General features: G+C 36.1%; 3 long non-coding RNA genes across 3 annotated transcripts in view; 2 read left to right on the top strand and 1 right to left on the bottom strand.

The window, feature by feature from the left end:
- Positions 1–19,385, top strand: part of LOC110477293 (uncharacterized) — a 142,200-nt gene that overhangs the window by 42,529 nt on the left and 80,286 nt on the right. The window lies entirely within an intron of this gene.
- LOC110477337 (uncharacterized) overlaps positions 1–19,385 on the bottom strand; it is a 239,576-nt gene that overhangs the window by 167,599 nt on the left and 52,592 nt on the right. The gene's annotated exons all lie outside the window — the stretch shown is intronic.
- On the top strand, positions 1,502–12,511 carry LOC116183198 (uncharacterized). The gene is made up of 2 exons (XR_004147742.3): positions 1,502–7,273; positions 8,909–12,511. It is a non-coding gene; the product is annotated as an uncharacterized LOC116183198 (long non-coding RNA).

Here is a 19,385-nt window from a genome sequence, read left to right as displayed (position 1 = left end):
GTACCTAGGTTTCTTTTCTTGCATGGGAGATGTGTACCTGGGAGTAAGCATACTGTAGTAGTTTGCTGCTTTGCAGTCCTCTATAGTAAAGCACCTCATGGAGATCACCTCAGTTTCTATTTATTTGTTTGGTTCTTTTCAATCTCATGAGAAAGCAATTCCCAGGCATATGATTTTTTTAGGGTCAAAGGTAGGTGAGGTGAGTCCTATGATGACTCCCTTTTCCATTCATGAAAACATTTATCCACTTTTCTATTGTCACTCTAGAATTTCCATCAACAAGTAAGGCACAGTCCCTAAATTTGAAACTCTGTGGCACTCAGTGTAACAGGAAACAATTTCAATATGTGTTTTTCATACTGCACTACAATTAAGGAAAAAATTGTTTCAGGGAAAAAAAAACTCTAAACGAAAATGAATAAAGGCAACAAGAAGAAATATCAAGGTTTAAGAGATTAATTTTAAGTGTCACTGATCTATGCATATTGCAATACACTACCCTTGGTGCAGAAACCTTTGTCAAAAATTTTAACATGGAGATGTTGCAGTTTGTTGTTTCCTTCTACATTGTAATTTAGTTCTAACATGATCTACTTGTTACCTTGGAAACAGAGTTATGAGGAAAGCACGGGTGATTGTGTAAGGACGGATTTGGATTTTTGCTTTTAGAGTGAGAATTTTTTTCAATTTTTCAGAAGTTGAAAGTATATTTATAATGATAGATGTCAAAGAATTTCCAAACTTCTTCGAGGCTTTCACATTAGTTTAGATATATAGCACTATACTACAATTACAAAAAATAATAAAGACTAAGATTCTTTTTTAAGATTCCTAATAAACTGTACAACCATGTACATATTGAGCAGCTCATTATCAACACTGATTTATTATTGCCATGATTATTCATTATACTACAAACTTTCTAAAAACTTTAGCTGATCTAGTCATAAAAACCAGGAATTTCTATCATAAAAGGTCAGGTGTTAATGTCTTGTGACACAGCTTCCAGCATGTGTCACTTGAGATTCTGGTGGTTTCAGTACATCTATTTAGACCACAATGAATTAGATCTTCTCAAAGGAGTTCACAAATTATCTTGAGCAAAGTGTTTTGGTATGGAAATAATTCCCACTTCACTTGATTCAGAAAAACTAAAATTTTTATGCTATCACAAGTTGTTCTGACAGCTAATAAGATGTTGAACAGGAAAATTTCAAGGGAGAAATACACATATTTTAAAGATGTATTAAATGTGTAATACATGCATGCATTACACTTGTTATAGTTTTTAAAAATTGAAACCCATATATTAATTCATCAGAGTATTTCCATGAAATAAGTATTGGATATGTCAGCATTAGTAAAATGAAGTATATTATCCTATAAATTTCAAGTAAGATTTTGAGCACAGAATAATTATTCTGCTGTCAAATAGCTTTTTATAAAATTTCTTTACCCTGCTTGGCTATCTACATTCATTGACTCACTATCTGCAACCAGCATGGAAAATGTCTCTATAATGCATTGAGACACAAAACAAATTAGTACAGTTGCTATAATTTAAATTCAGTAAATTCTTAAAATAGCTTCCTACAAATGCTACTGAAACAAAGCAGAAAGGCCAAAAAAGTGTACTCCCATATGTTAAAAAACCTGTACATAGCTTTTATTTACTTTATCACTTGACAATAATATGACTGTGCAAAACTTATGGTAATAAAAATGTATAATTCAAGCCTCGTGATCACTCTTTAAATTTTCAAATACTGCAAGAAATTGCCGTTATGCAGGATTGGAAGGTCATCCAAAAATATTGAAAATTTGCAGCCTTCTCCCTTTTTTACCATTTATCTCTAAATCTGTGAGACTTCACACAGCTCTAGTGGCCATTCCTGCAGTTTTACTTCCATTTTTCTCTCTGATATCAGTATTTGTAGGTTACCTAATCAGTTTTGAATAAAAAATTCAAATGATAGTGCCCATATGGTATTATTTAATTTTCTTAAAATCTTCCAAGGTTCTTATGGTGGTTTTAGAACTTGGTGATAAAATGTCTGGATTTATGTAAAACTATAAATGTAGGGATTTAACTTTTTTTTTAGCCTATAAATCTCAACTGAGAGGCAAGACAATCTTGTATTATCAAAAAAAATCAGTTTAGTTCTTATGTAACTTACAAGTGTTTCAAACCCTATGCATGAACAATGACGACATTCTTTTTGTTAGACACAAAGATTTAATGAAGCAAAGAACTTGCTTAATGCAATCTTTGGTATACTTTTTTTAAGAACTGAAAATGAACCATGCTTATTTTATTGCTTTATAGCACATTTTGATTTAATTTAATAATAATCTCCAAAGGTTTAATTATATGTTTGGTTACACTCTAGATTTACCCTTAGATGTCCGCAGAACAGGACTGTGAATCATCTTCCACTGCATATAAAAAGGACACATGTCATTCACAAAAATAACTTGCATTTTTTTTTCTATAAAATCTGTCACAGCTATTTCACCTTCCAGGCATCCAGTTCTCTTATAAACACCAAGAAATTTAATGAAATTTAAAGTTTTACTAACAAAACTGTTGTGATTGCAAAATCAAGAGGTGGAATGTAAAGCATTTAAAGTCTGGAAAATAATTTACTCTTTTTAGAATAGGATTACCTTGGGGTTATTTCATATACACCTTCTTTTAGATATAAACTTGGGGTTATTTCATATACACCTTCTTTTAGATATAAACTTTGGTTGTTTACAATTTATTATCTGATATCAGCACCTTACATACACAGGACAATGAATACATCTAAGAGTAATTGTTTTTTATTTAAACTTTTTTTTTATAATTTTCCATTTCAAAAAGTAGTATACTTTTGCATTTACAATTCCATATATATGTTGTGCAGATACAGACCACACCCACTACGAAAATATCTGAGTGGGGTTGGGGATTTTTTGGTTAGGTTTTTTTGAGCTAAAAGGAGATCAGATTTTTTGGATCAGTGTACACTGTTTATCACTGTTATGGGAAGGAGCAGAGCTCCTCCCAGAAGATTTTGCTTCTTTCCAACATTCCACGGGCAGCAGGGCTGGGCAAGGCACGCCCTGTCCCAGCTACTCCTTGTGCTCCCCAGTGCTCCACAAGGAAGGACACAGAGTCACAGGACAACTCTGTGTCTCCCTGAGATGTCTCAATCCAGTTTGGCCCGACCCATCAGATCTGACAAAACTTTCTCCACTGAACTCTCATGCCAGAGAATCTTCCCCTGCAACCAAACCACAATAAAAGCAGCAGGGCTTGTGTCTAGTAGCATTAAGAAAAGCTTTTTGTTTTTGAGGACTTAATTATAGCCATCAGATAATCCTGGATTTTTTTTTCCATTTTTCAGTCTTAAATTTCTTTTAAGTGAAAAAACAGCATGTTATATTCACTTTTCCATTCATCTCCCTCTCCCACCCTCTTCTACCTACTCCTTCCTTCCCCTTCCAATTCGTTCAGAGAACTGGATTTGGAACTTACGGTCAAAAGGGTAAGAACTGGATACATCAGAATTAAATTTAGCTGCTGCTCTCTTTCCCTTGCAGAGGAGAGTAATGATTTTGTACATTAAATTAAGCTGTTGGTTTTTGGGGTTTGTTTTATAGTGGTTTACCTTTTAAAGGAAAAATCAAATAAGACAATGATTTAGTGCATGTAAACATGTATTTTAGAAAACAATTTAAATATTCCCTTTTATTTAATGATCTGCACATGAAAATAAATTTTATTATCTGGTTTTTATGACTGGTAAAATCAATTATTCAGAAAAATAATATTAATGACAATTAGTAATACACCACTTGAAGCGTTAGTTCATTACTGCAGGATTCCCAAAATGTCATGATAGCTTGCATTTCATTTACTCCAAAGTTATTCTTTTGTACAAAACTCAATCTGGTTTTCTGTTAACAATATATTTAACAATGTAAGAAAGACTGCAGTCTATTACACCCTATGAGATAAGGAAGTCATTTTCTCATGTGTGTGTGGAAAATAACCTAACATATGAATTTACTGCTGTGTTGGTGTGGGTCAGCTTTAGAAAAAGGAATGCTACTAAAAAAAATCTCTTCCTCTTTTTATAGGCAGCATATAATGAAAAGAATTCAACAGTTATATCTGCTGAAAATCAGATCACATCATATATACCACCCCTTCTGATGTCTTTAAAAGAAACACTTTTAATGTCCATTTACAGTTCTGGGAAGAAGACAGTTCCTGAGCTCATCTGCACAATTCGCTGGAGCTTTAAAACAGTAGTGAGGAGTAACACTGAATACTGTGAAATTCATGAACTGGATGTTAGTCTCTGAAAGACTTTTAGGCATAGACAGATTTTTTGCTACCTTGGAGGACATTAAGAAGAGTATCTGCTAAGCAGAGTGATATAAAAAAATAGCTATTCCATAAGATCTCTGGATCCCCCAGCAAATGCATAAGAAAAACCTACCAAAATTATTTTCTTCCTCTTTACTTCATGTCATAAAATCTGTTGTAAAAACATGAAAAGTTCAGCTACTGAATGTATATAATTGCTATAAAAAATCAGAAATTACACAAACACTTTCTATCACCATTTCTGAAAGATAAAAGTGCATTTTTGGTGAGTATTGAAAGAGAAAAAACCTTTTTAGACATGTGAATATCATGTGTAGATATCTTTACTTCCTTGAGAAAACTCTCTCTTCCTCTCACAGATGATAACCCTTCTAGAACATTTTTTTATTCTTTGCTAATTGAAACTCTCTTGAGATTAGATCTAATAATAAGAGTATTTTGTTATTTTCTGCTTTTACTTTAACTAAGTAAACTGTCCTGGTTTTCACTTAGAATAGGCTTCCTTTGAGTGTTTTAAGAGGCTGAAAAGTTCAAGAGTTGACTATGTTCCTGTCCTACTCTCCTATATGCTTGTTTCTATAATGTTTTTGATAAATTACCACTATGATCAATGTTGCATTCTGCTGCAACATTTTCACCAAGTTCTCAATTATTTTAAAATTGAATTTAATGATATAAGAATGTTACTATGAGCAATCCAAAATATCCCTCTAGCTCTGCTTTCTGTCAGCAAGCAGAGTATGAAATTCACTCTTAATATTATCCTTGAATATAATGATCTTTGGGCTTGGTGATCTACATCTATGGAGATTTTCATCAATCCCTAAGCAGCCCCATCTGAACTTTTGGTGACTGAGTTCTGAGCACCTCCTGGATTTGCTGTCACCCCAATGATTCTGTGCTGCTGCAATTTCCTGAGTGAGGCCAAGACCCTCCAGCTTTTCTCCCTGTAGTCTTTCCTTAGGTTCTGAATAAAAAAAGGGCAAAAAGAGTCACTGAAGAAATCCAGAACATATTGTTTAGTCAGTTTTCCTAGTTCTCCAAATTCCTCAATAATCATAGTTCTAGATTCTCCTATGTTCTGACTGGCATTGCAACAAAAACTAAAGTGTAACTCATCATCATGATTTGTAGAAATGTAAAGATCTTTGTCAACTTTATTATCATTACTAGGAGACTTTCAGGATGTCTGTCCCTCCTTTTTTCCAGACAGAAAAAATGTGTAAGTGAATACCTCTTTTTTTATTTTCCATTCCTTCATTTGCTCCTGATAAAGTGACTTTCAAATATATTTTGTTTGCTCATTAGTTTGAGATTTTTCTTATACTTACCTTGCATTTCCTTAAATTATATTGATAATAACTATAAAAAATAAATTTTCATGTATTTTGTACAAAAATAACTACTATAATAAAATATCACAGCTTCCAGTAGCAAGCGATAGATTTGTTGAATATTTTTACAAGCCACTGCTTGAAAGAAGAAGTACAAAAATATTTGGCATCATAAGAAATCAAGAACATATTAAGCATGGAGACAGAAAAAGATCCAGCATAAATCTGTCAATAACAAAATGAAATACCACTTCAAGCATCAAAAATGGCCTAAAACAGGCTCTTTCTTAGGAATCTATCATTCAAAGTTTCTTAGGTCTTCATATTGTTAGATTTGTCTAATGTTATGACCCTTTGGGGAGATATGTATATTTTCATCTCTTGACAGGGAATTCTAACAAAGATCTCAAAAGAAGTATATTAGGAAACTGATCTTCCCCAATTGTATCTAATTTGTGTAAAACAAATAACTGCAGGTATTTAGCTCTTGTAAAATTATTATAATCTTCTCCAGTACATTTGCTCTCATCATGAAAGGATTTCAGCAGGAAAGCTCATGTGCAGGTTATTGTGACACCATTCCTCTTTCTGATATTGAGGTAACCTCCAATCTCCACACTTAGCTTTAGTGAAACACTAGGGAAGTCCAGAACAGAACTTATTTTTTAACTTCATAAGATAATTTTTAGTCTTTTTTTTCTCAGGAAACCACTGTGGATTCCATATTCTTTATTGCTCCCCTCCCGTTGATTGGTCAGCCAACACCTGTTCCTTACTGCAGTCTGCACTACAGGGCAGCCACAGTTTACTTCATGGCTGCTGTTGCCATTTTTTGCTGTTTTTCCTCTAGTTTCCCAAATTCTTTAAGATAAAATGAGCAGATATGGGAACAAAAGTATTTTTCCAGTAAAATATTGAATCTGGTGTTGCTCTTGCATGTTAGAAGTAAAATTAATATGAATTGGAAGTAAATTATTACTTATGGGTCTTTTTGTATTTGCAAAAGTATAATTTCCCACTTAAATATCTCTTTGCTATTTTTAATTTTATGCTTTATACATTCTGAAATTCAATGCAATTTGAGACAACTTCCTTATTTAGAAAGCAGCCACACATACCACCCAAAGAAGAAATTTGATGACCTAAAGAAGACTGACATCTGAGTTCTTATAATTGTTCTAACCCACTGGTTGTATTTATTTTCTCTGTTGGATGTTGGCACTCTACTAAGCCATTTTCTTCCAACTTTTCCATACTCTAAACATTACTGTAATATTTTCTTCTTCTTTTTCTTATCTAGGACATTTATCATTTACAGCTCTGTCCGGAGCCTTTAGGCCCCATCTTCTGCACCTGATTGCTGAGTTGGGGGCATTGGGCTCAAAATGCAGAGCAAATGTGTCTCTTTTTTTATCTTGGCAGACAAGACTGACAGACATTTTCCATAAATGTTCTCCTTCCTAGTGTTTGTAGTTGGACAGAAAGTTCCATGAGGAGATGGGTTCAATGAAGCATAAAGAGATCAATTACTTGCATCTGCTGCAGTCCAGTGTTAAAGGTGAGAAAAACTCGGGACAGATCAGATCCATGTTGCCCTCCTGGAAACATTGACTCCATGGCAAATCCCTCCCTCTCCCCTTTCCCAGTTCCTCATCAGTTCCACCTTCATATCAGAGACACAGCAAAAGAGGCACTGCCTCTGTTACTGGTCAGTTTTATGTGCATCACACATCCTTCTGTTCCCTTCAGCTTCTCTGGACTGTAGCTAGAATCTTTAATTTTTGTTTTCTTGCTTGTCAGGGGTTTGCCTCCACATGTTATTTTCTACTTACATTCTAGAGAAAAAAGGATCACAGTAGCCAGGAGCACAGTTACTTTGAGATTCAGCCAGGATGCTCTATGGTCTATCATTAATATTTTACCAAAGGGCTTTTCCTCTGGCCAGCAGCACCTTTCTCCTGCTCCTTGCACCATGCTCAGATCATTCAGCTGTAGCCAGCACTAAATTGCAAACACAGAGTTCTTAATGTGTTCCTAACAGAAAAAGCTTTAAATACCAGTTAAATTTAAAAAGGTAAGCTAATATTAGTATCTGTGACAAGGAGAGATAATGATTCACCAGACAGAAGGGTTCATTTTTTCCTACCCTGTTGTTTGGTCTTCTACTAAGAGCAAGCAGAGGTAGCAAATTATGCCTCAAAACTCTTTGTATTTTTTTTTTCCCCTACTGTTAAATAAGATCCATATCAAAAATTGCTCCAAGTACTGTAGCTTTGTAGATGATTCATCTCACAGGAATTAGAGAGAAAATATCTTTGTGAACTGCATTCATTGAGGTAATTTGGTGGTTTTGTGTATTGTTAGTTATTAGCATTTCACAGACACTCATAATAATAGCTCAAAATCCATAATATATTAATAAATCTAGAAAAAGTTAACTTTATCCTCTCACTTTTTGTTACACACTTTGCTCCTATAAATCGTTAGCATTTCTTCCAAAAAATAGAAAGAATATCCCATTGCATTTCTCTGAAGCAGAAAAAGGCTGTGATGTTAAATGTTATAATTACATCTGTGATTTGTCCATGACACTGGTCCTTCTGCTTCAATTAAGTGGAAGTCTTTGCTCCATTGGAAGATCTAAATTCAGTTTGGATACTGATTAAAAGCTTGTTGCTCTCAGGGGAAAAATGATTTGGTGACTGAATTGTTCAGTTGTAGCACACTGCTGCAAGCTGATTCTGCATATTTCTGGTTGTTCGTATTGACATTATTTTCCAACTGGCGATCTCTGTGTTCACAGTTCATTTACACTTGATGCCCCAGAGATTGTTTTCTTGAGCAGGCATTTTGTAAAAATACAGTGAATTAAATCCAGCTCTCTGCTGTGCTTTGGATTGTGTATTCTCATAAAAGCACTTTATAGACAAGGATCCTTTTTTCCCCTACAATTAATCCCTTAATTCTGGTTCCTGTGCTTACCCCAATGTTTCTGTTCCTCTACAAAAGAGAAATGTGATTTATGATTTGGGTTTGGGTTTTTGGAGGGTTTTGAAGGCATTTGTGTTTTGTGGATTTTTTTTAGGGTATGTTAATGTTATGTATTTTTCAGATCTGCCCTATACCTTCACTAATCGCTTGAGACACAGCACAAGAATGAATTATTATGAACTGTCTTTCTGTCTCCTGACAGGTTGCTTGAAAAGCAGCTTGCCTGAAGCTGAATTCATAGTTATTCCACTTATCTCCAAGTCAGAAAGGGACAGTTTTACAAATCTCCCTACATAAGGCATGAAATGGAATTCAACAGCAGAACTGATTTTCTTCTTTGTGTTTGGTTCTGGCCACATGAATGGAGGCTGGTGGACTGCAAACATGAAGAGCACATTTTGGAGCGTTTTCTTGAAATGTTAACTTTATTAAAATCAGTCACCCTGTGAGAAAAACAGTAATGTCATAAAGAATCAACTCTCCCTGATTTATTTATCTTTGCTTGTATATGCTTCAAAATACAGCCTTGGGGTGAAACACTCTGAAAGCTGATTGCTTTTACTGATGTGTGTGAGCCATATTAATATTTTTTTATCATTATATCTCTAATACATTACTGCTAATAAACTTTATTTTAAGAAAATATGAAATTAGCTTATAATCATGAAAAGACATTATATTTTCTCAAGGCAGAGTGCTTCCATGAACCTTTCAGTGTGCAGGGGTGATCTCAAACACATTTTCCTAATAACAGCATTGTTAGTAGTAATTGACTCATGGCTCGACTCCCATCTCTACACTTAGGTGAACAGAAGCCAAGTTTTTCAAGGACATATCTATACTATTAACTAGATGTGACTGGGGACTTGATGACACAACAATCTACATAACCATAGAATCAGAATGGACCCTAGTGTGGCTCATCTGCTGTCCCAAACCACGGGCAAGGGCCAAGCTAGTACTTCTGCTAAAGCCCCTGGGGCTGGAGGGCTGCTCCCTTGCAGCAGTCTGAGAATAGTCACCTCTGATCACTGTGCAATTTGGGTTAACTTTGCACATGTGAGTTCTGCCATGTGCCTTCAGATCTAGAGAAGGTGCTTTACCTCTATCTTTAGTAGTAACAAAGCAGTCAAAGCCTTCTTCCATCAGGGAAGAGTTCTTTCAGGCCTGGCCTGGTATGGCCCTCCTGCCTATCGGGAGCAGAGACCCAAATAACCAGAAGAGTTTTACCAATTAACTTAGTAAGGTTGTTGGCTTTGCTTTGGCCCTTGCATCTTGCCAAAGCAACACTCAAACACTGAAAGAATCTTTTCCTGTCTTGCTCATCCTACATCCTGAAAATTTCCTGCTGAAGAAATACTTGCAATAATGAGAGAGGACCCAAGACCTGCCCCAATCCACGGCACAGCTTTCAAACCTGTGTGTTTAGAAATGAGCCAGAAGTGATTCTGTGCCCGGGTGTGCTTTGTCCATGCTGAAACATTCCTGGCCCTTGAACTGTGCTGTCACTGAGGAGCAGGGTCAGAGATCAGAGACATGTTTAAACAGTGTTATCACATGCCAGCATTCATGACTCCTCAATTAGACCTGCAGCCTTTAAGGGCCTTGTTGCCCCGGTTTCATGGCAGCTAAAAATTGACTTCAGATTGCTACAGCTCATTTGCCTGCCCAAGGACTTTGAGATTTGTCACAGACAGAACCTTACTCAGAGCATTTTATATGCAGGTGGAGTGCACTGAAATTCTGTGGATATCACAGAAACATAGAATAAACTGAGCTCAAAGAGAACCATCAGGGTCATCGAGTCAAACTCCTGGCTCTGCACAGGACACCACAAGAACCACAGAGTTTTGTCCAAACGCTTCTTGAACACAGATACTCAGAAGCTGCCTTCACTCTCAAGCTCTCACCAAAAATTATTGGGAAAAAATTCAAATCAGTCACAAGTAGGTTAAGTCCACTCTTCTTTTAAAATTATTTTTTTTCTTTCTCCAATAAATACTTGCAATTATTTGGATAAAATTTGGAAGTTAGACTGGAAGTAACTCTCTATTAAAACCATCAAGGTGTTCCTTGTACAATTTAGGGTTTAACATTAGAGAAAAGTGCTGAAGACAAAATGCAAAACTTAAGACTGTTTGCAACTGTAAAATTTTCTAGCATTGTAACAGAATAAGAGACTGGTAACTGCAAACTGCAGTACTAATCCTTAATGTAATTTAACAATTACTAATGCACAGTAAGTTTCTTCTATTATTTTCTTTTTAGTTTCATCAAAAAGACCAGATCAGCTGAAAACTGCTATTGTAAGGATTTTTAATCAAATGCAATTATATAATTAATGATACACTACTAAGCCATGGCAGTCCAATTACCATTGATAAACATTTCTTCAGGGGTCTCTAGCTCTTCATAGTGAAGACTGGCAGAGAATGGATTCCTATTAGGCAGCTCAGAGCCCCTTGGGCTCTGTCATAGATAAATAGAATTTTACATGCTTGTACTGCTCTTGTCTTATTCTAACAGCTCCCTTCTAGTCATACTAAATAAGTTAGGCTTATTCTGTTGAAGGCAACTTAAATTCTGCATGAATGCTATAACCAGCAAATGCAAATGTTGGAGCACAGCAGCATTGCACATTGTGTTTTCCTCTAGTACTAGCAAATTTCAGGGCAGAAAATTTCACTGCAGTTGAATTTCACAGCATTATAAATTTTATTAAACAATTTTTCAGGGAAAAAAAAAACACTTATCCCAGGAAAATTGTGGTTAAGCAGCCAATAGTCAATGTTCATGCAGCTTGAAAGTGAACTACAAGAACTGAAACTTGTTTTGCAACAAATATGTTAGAGATAATATCAGTGTCTCTTCCTTTAAGGTAAATTCTTGTAAAATAAACAAGATGCAGTAGCTTTAAAGAATCATAAGGAAAGACAGAGATAGAAAGCAAAACAAGACAGTGAAAAAAGCACAATTATCTAAAAGTAACTGACTCTAAAAGTAACTCCCTCTTCCCAAATAACAAAATAATAGAGATCATAGTGACAAAAAACTAAAGCTTTGAAATTTTGGTTTGGGTTGGATGGGACACTAATGATCATCTAATTCCAACGCCCTGCCATGGTCAAGGACACCTTCCACAAGATCAGGTTGTTCAAAGTCCTGTTCAACCTTGTCTTGAGCACTTCAGGAACTGGGAATCCACAGTTTCTCTGGGAAGCCTGTGGCAGTGGGTCACCACTCTCAATCTCAATATTGTTTTGGGCCACATTTGTCATCGCTCCTGAATGACATGGCTTATGGTTATATTACTAGGGAAATATTTTATAGAGCTATAGGTGTTGGGAGAGGGTTTAATTCTGTTTCTTCTGTAGATATTCTTGGGCTTAATCCAGAACAGATCTGTTCTGGTAATGAAGAAGGAAGAGTGCAGAGCAGCACATGCTTTTCACTTAAAAGGTTGAACAGCTGTCACTGTGTGTGCTGAAAACGAGAGGGGCTACAGGCCCATTGCTGCTCTCCAGAAAGTCTCCTTACACCTGCTGAGGATACAAAGCCACCAAGAATGATCAAGTAATAAAATGTTCATGTGTGTGCATGTGTGTGTATACTTATATATGTGTATCTGTATATTTCAGTTGAAATTCACATTTGAAATGATCCATGGAGTTTATTACCCCTGACTAGCCCCTGTCTTTTACTTTCTTCTGTGTCGTGTTGGAGTTTGCTGTATGTGTGTGCCAGTAACCATATAAGCCATTATCTCACCCCAGTTTTTAAGAAAATAAATGTAGCAAAGTCAAGCCTCTGGGGGATTTTATTAGCTTTCTCTTTTTTTCCCTTTATTATTCAGTCTTCTCTTGAGATTAAGAATTATTCTTTGTGGTACATTGTTAAACTTAGAAAAATGGTTCCATACAAGGAGGGAATATGTAACTCCTTGCACACAGCTTTTCAGACTTAGATGAGTAAGTTACTCTGATTTAGTCCAAAAGGCATTTGTTCCTCCTGCCACTGGTACTATGCACACATTGTTCCAGTTACAGAGCTATAGTTTCTTTATGAAACTGGCTTCAGATTTTACAGCCAAAAATTATGTGTAAAAAAATGCAAAATCAAATATATATTGTGCCTATTGATTGTGTACCTATATCACAATCAGTCATAAAACTTAATCACTACCATGAAAACTCTTCATAGAATTACTGCTTCAAAACTCTGAATGAATGAACTGGTCCCTATACAAATGCCAAATACATACATGTATTTTTTCCAAATGCAAGTTTGTTATTAACGTAATAGTTAAATTGCCTTTAAAAAAATGTTTATTATTTTTATTTTAAATATAATACATCAGTACACCAATTGACACTGAATGGAATTTGTGGACAAAAATAGTTATTGTTCACCAAGTTCTGGATTTGCAGCCTGCACTGTTACTGGCTACATCACCAGCTACAGAGCTGTATAATCAACAAAAAAGGGGGTTGCATTAATCCTGATGTCTCTAACTACTGACAAATATTAATATTGACATCAAACATATGTTTCTCAATTAATGTGAGTACTCTCATAAATTTCCCTTAGGTTTGTTTTTTTTTTAATTTAAAGACTGCATAAATTCAGAAAAAAATAAAATGGTTTTATATTCATAATTCTGAAAAACAACTAGATAATATTTTATTGCTTTTTGTGCATTGTAATTTGAACAGGTTCTGTCCACTCTACAGTTTATTTTAGATAATAGTGTTGTATTATTATGCAAATATCACTCTTTTTTATTGCTAAGAATATGAATAGTTTAGACTCTCTATCCATTTCTACCTCTTTCACTCAGTTTTCTTCAAAGATATTAATGTAATTCTGCTTTTTCAGTTTTACTCAGGACAATTAAAAACTTCTTGACTTAAAAAGGATGTGTAGGTAAGCAATAAAATTCAACCTTTAATGTTGATATCCATCTTAAACATCTGTAAATACATTGCTAAAATAAGGTCTATTTTGCATTTTTAGATGGCAAATCATGCTTTTTTAAATGTAGATGTTTGGAAAGTAAAACTCATGTATTTTGCGTATCTCAATGGACATAGATGTATGCATAATTCATCAGTATGTGATTCAAATTGTCTTTTTCAAAATTCCTTCTATTTCTTGCACCAAGGGCCAGAATGGTTGAGCTACTATGAATTTAATGTTTCTTCCTAGAGATTTTTGAATGCGAAACAATACAATATCAGCTCAAATTTAAAATAAGAAATTTTCCTCTCTCAGTCTCTCCCATTTCAAGATTGTGCAATATGAACAAGGTGTGACAGACTATGCAACTGAGAAGTCCAGTTCTTCAGGTCTGAAGTAAAGACAAATGAAGACCAGTATTGTCTTAAGGGCATTTCTGTTATTCAAAATTGTCATCATTTATTTGTAATTGTTTTGTTGGAGAAAATATTCCATCAGTGGATGAAATGCTCTGTTATAGGCATGAGGGAACTATTATACTGCAGCACACATCCATGGGAGCAATATGTTTCCTCTCCTTCCCAGGAACCACCATCAAACTGAACCAGAGGAAAGCACCAGAGGCTGTGCATGGCACAGATTTTAAAAAAACCTGATTATAACTTAATCCCAGACAGACATTGTCAGTTTCATTTTACCAAACATCTATATCTGGTTTCATCATTCAGATTTCTTTTCTAACCAGAGGAGACAACAAAGCATTTCTAGAGTGTTTCTAGGAATCACACCGGTCTTAAGTACATAATTCTCCCTTGTTAGAAGTAGACAAAATGAGTTTATAGGTAGATACTCACACAACAGACATCAAAATTTGATGAAATAGAATTTAGTCTTAGAGACTACTTTAAACCCCAAAATAAGCAGTTATCGTTTACAAAACTCTCTCATCCATCATGGAAATTAGTATGCACTTCAAGCCATTTTGTGTAATATGTTGATACATTAACACCACTGCTAAAGCTCTTTGAAGGTTAATTTCAGTTTAACAGTATAATCCTGGAAAAGCTTTCACTTATTACCCAGAGTACTGGAGAAAAGGGTTATTGAGGTTGTTTATGGAGCAGAGGCTGACACAAACAGAAAGACATTCTTATCAGCACCTGAGTATAAAATAACCATCAGCTGAAGCTTGTCCATACATGATTCACTGCAGGAATCCAGCAGGTGATTGATAAAGGGAGTACACCAGAAATGTAAGCAGGCTGCATATGAAAAGAATGTAAACAATTCAGCATTCCTGCCTGCACTCACCACCATGGAAACGATAACAACCTTCTCTCTGTTGACATATTTTGCAGCTCAGCCTTACCTCTCCTGTTCATATAGCCACTGTACTGGCTACAGATCCTCTCCAAACTCACTGTCCTTCCAGAAGGGAAAAGAATTATGGTGCCTCTCACAGGGCACCAGCACATCAGCATAAAGATAATATTAAGTCTACTGATCATCCAGAAAGACTGACTGGGGGACAGGGCTGATCAGCAACAAAACACACATTTCTTTGTTCTTGCAGACAACCCCAACAACAGCTTAAAGCTCTCTGTTTCCAGCCCAGGTGTTAATGCAAGCAAGGCAAACATGCAGTGGTAGCTTCTTTTGGGCCCGTCATCAATATCCTGCTGTGTGGATCCTCCTGCCTTACTTGAGGTGATAGAAAGGGACAACATACAGGCTACAGACAGGAAGAGGAATGAATACTACAACCTTTTGGATAAAACCAGATTTTCAGTAGAGGATATTAGAGAACATAATTTCTGGAATAGCTGTATTGTATTGCAAAGCTAAGACTAAGTAGGAATGTTGAGAAGTGTCTTGGGTCCTCTTTCCTTTCATACTGAAAAAGTCATAACTGTTAAATCTTTGATTTATGGGAGCAGAGTGATGATTTTAAATCACTGCACATTCATTTGATTTAGTACATTGAAAGAAATGAAAACTCCAGTGATAACATCAGCGTATTCTTAAGAGTCAGATTCGCATTCCTCATATCTTGTCTCCTATTACTGAGAACTACATTGACAAATTACAGTAAATGCTTAAACACATGGATTCCTGAACCCTATTCATATCCTAAATTAATACTGCTGCTTTCATCCTGCTTATTTTGTAAAATGACCCTGTTGTTTTGATGCAGTTGCTTTGCATGAGATTCTTGCAGATTTATGTCAGTCAAGCTCTACACACATCAGGCGACCTTTTCATATGACCCTGCTCAAAAGAACAAGAGCCTCCTAAACAGTGTTCCAAGTTGTTTTAAATAGATTCCTCACATTCTCCTATTTATCAACAACCAGAATTTCTCAGCAAAGCATTTGACCTCTGGAATTTTCTGACCAATTTTTTTCAAAGAAACTTGAATTTTTTACTGTTCATTCCTCCTTCTGCATATAGTGCATAGATATGCAAAGTCCAAAATGGGCTAAAAATGGTGCCTGGAGTAGACAACCCATCTCTGTGTGTTGTCTCAGTTTGAAAAAGTGTGATGAGGTTCTTAAACCTTATCTTCTTTACTTTCATATGAGAAAAGAGAATGTGATTCACACTGAAGTAAGAGAAAAAAATCATTGCAGACTATCTTAGCAGAACCATGGGTTACCCAGATCTCCTAAAGGCTGAAGTCAAGGCTGAAATAGGTGAGCCATAACTGTGGTATTCAATCCTCCACTCAGAAATGCTTATGTCTCAAAGGGCTCAAAATTGGTTAATATGATGCCAAATTTAAAAAAATATTTATGGAAAATCTGGAGAAATATTAATCTGTTGTTTTTACAGCCACGCCACAAAGATCTGACAATCTGCAGTAAAGACTCAAATTAACATGGTAGGAGTGATGTAGTAAGCTGGATTTTCTGTATGTTAATTTTGTCTAAACAAACCTACTGCCGCTCTTTAGTTAGCAGTGATGTGGATAATGGAGTAGGTTCATAAAAGCTACTTGAATCTCCAAAACGCCTTTGGAACTTTAACTTGTTGAAGGTTTTTCTGAGTGAATAATAAATGGTTGTGACGAAGATGCTTGCATCTCTACATGGGTTATCTACTCAAAGCACCATTTTTAGGTTTTCTTGAACTTTCCATATTTATGCACTATCATCCATATACAAAAGGAAGACAACATGAATAAGACAAACTCTTGGTCAGAAAATGGAAAACACATTAGAGAATCACAGAGTATACTGAAGTGGAGTGGATTCACAAAGATCATCAAGTCCAACTCCTGGCCCTGCACAGCACCATCCCCAAGAGTCACACCACAGTCCTGAGAGCATTGTCCAAACATTTCTTGAACTCTGCCAGGCTTGGACCACTTCCCTGGGGAGCCTGTTCCAGTGTCCTCCCGCCTTCTGGGGGAAGAGGAAGGTTCTTCCTAATATCCAACCTAAACCTCCCCTGACATGACTTCAGATCATTCACTGGTTGCCACAGAGAAGAGATCAGTGTCTATCTCTCCTCTTCCCCCTGCGAGGAACCTGCAGTGAGGTCTCCCCTCAGTCTCCTTTTCTCCAAGCTGAATAGACCAAGTGGCCTCAGCTGCTCTTCATACAGCTTCTCCTCAGGGCCATTTACTACCTTTGCTGCTCTCCTTGGGACATTCATTCTCTAAGAGTTTAATGGGGCACCCATAACTGAGCCAGCCCAGAGCAGAGTGGGACAATCCCTCCCTTGCCCAGCTGGCCATGCTGTGCCTGATGTCCCCAGGACAGGCTTGGCCCTCCTGGCTGCCAGGGCACTGCTGGCTCAGGTTCAACTTGCCATGGAACAAGACTCCCAGGTGCCTTTTCATGGTGCTGCTTTCCAGACTCTCATTCCCTGGTTTGTCCGTACATCCAGGGTTGCCTGGATTTATTGTCAGTATTGCCAGCAGAGTGAAGTGATCAATAGCATACCTCAGTGATCTGTGCTGTTAAGTTATCAATGAATTATCTAGAAAGTTACCCATAAACTGCCTAGAAAGGGGAATAGCTGAAGTGACAAAAATCTGATGGGAAGCCTTTGAAACTGAAGTTGTTCAAAGCTGCAAAAAATGCACGGTGACTGTGCAGCAGCATTTCATAAGAACCTAGCCAGATCCTGGCTGTTCTGAATACGTGACAAAAATAACATGGAATGTGAACCTTGGTGTGAATAAACGTAAAGTAATATCATTATGAGGGATGAGCCTTAACTTTGGTATGCAATCTTGGTTTACCATTACTAGAGTGAATTTTTGCTGCAAATTCTGTGGAAATCATTTTCTCAGAGCTTAGTGCAGTCAAAAAGCAAAGAAAATGGTAAGCAGTGTTGGAAAATTATAGAGACCACACCAAAAACTGCATCTTGATAGTATAACCACAACTTGATAGTATATGTTTGCTGTGTATTTGCAAGATCATGATGAAAAAAGAAGTACTTCAACATTTTCTTGTAAGGCATTAATAATAATAACAGCAATACTTCTTATAAGTCAGCTTCTTATATTAAGGCTGCCTGAAAGACTATCAATTCCTAAGGTGCCAAAATAGGTGTTGATAGGCCTTGCTAATTAAAATAAACATTTGGTTTTGGTCTCTAGAAAATTAGTTTTGCAACTGATAGTAAACTCTCAATTTAGTCCCCAGTTATACACAAATGGATATTCAGTTTTGTCTCCTAAATACTTTGGGTTTTCTTTTGATCTGTGGATATTTTTAATATGTGGGATATTTTTATTTCCCCCTCCCCTGCATTTTAATTTCTGGATGCAACACAGTAGGAGACACAGCAACTGGAGCTGTTGAAACAAAGACACTACAAAATAATTGCAAAAGCATTAGCACCAGAAATTATTTAGGACCAATTAATGGGGAAATTCACTAAAAGCTCCATTATGTCTTTAAAAGAGCTTTACATGCTTATGTCATGCAGCTCATAAATAACAGGGATCTAAAAGGAAGTCCCTTTGTAAATTGCTCTTCAGACTTTGTAAGAGTAGATGCCAGTCATGAAGCTATTTAAACATAAGTTTATGTTCAGAATAAAAGCATGAATGAATCATGATCTCATTTTGGAAATTGCTGTGGGTGGAAATGGAAGAATTTGGCCAGACTGGTTATGTTACATACACATAGGGGAACTGAGGAGATTTGAGTTAAACAAGGGAGTGTCAAACATGGTTTATTGGTGATTTGAAGTTCCTGTTAGTCAGACACATTGGAGAAAATATAAAATGGAACTCACAACTACAGATAAAGCTACGTACATAAATTATAAAAATCTGAAAGAATGTAATTAGAATCATGATCTATCCTTGCCCTAGTAGTAGTCATTCAAGAAAATAAAAAGTATCATAAATTGACTGAACTAAAAGTCAAGAAGCATGAAGCCAGTCTGGTAAAACTGTACCCACAGGGTGACTGGTGAGGAATCATTGCAGGAATGCCAGAGCATTTGAGAACTCAGGCTTCTCCAGAAAACAGGATGCATTGATTGTGTTAGCATTTGATGTTAGTTTGAATGACCTCATTGTATAAGTTTCTGATCAAGACTGATAATTTCAGTAGGGCCCAAATTGACTTTCATTGTGTTTGTGACAGCTGGGGGCAACTGGCATGTAATTTGTGTTGTGTTTTTCGTCTGATTTTTTTGTCTCAGTGTAGTCTTAAACAGTCTTAAACTATCTTTGTGAACTGCTGTGTGGTGATACT

This window comes from Lonchura striata, chromosome 2 (assembly GCF_050655825.1).
Source record: "Lonchura striata isolate lonStrDom1 chromosome 2, ASM5065582v1, whole genome shotgun sequence".
Taxonomy (NCBI): domain Eukaryota; kingdom Metazoa; phylum Chordata; class Aves; order Passeriformes; family Estrildidae; genus Lonchura; species Lonchura striata.
This window is presented reverse-complemented; position numbering and strand designations above follow the sequence as displayed.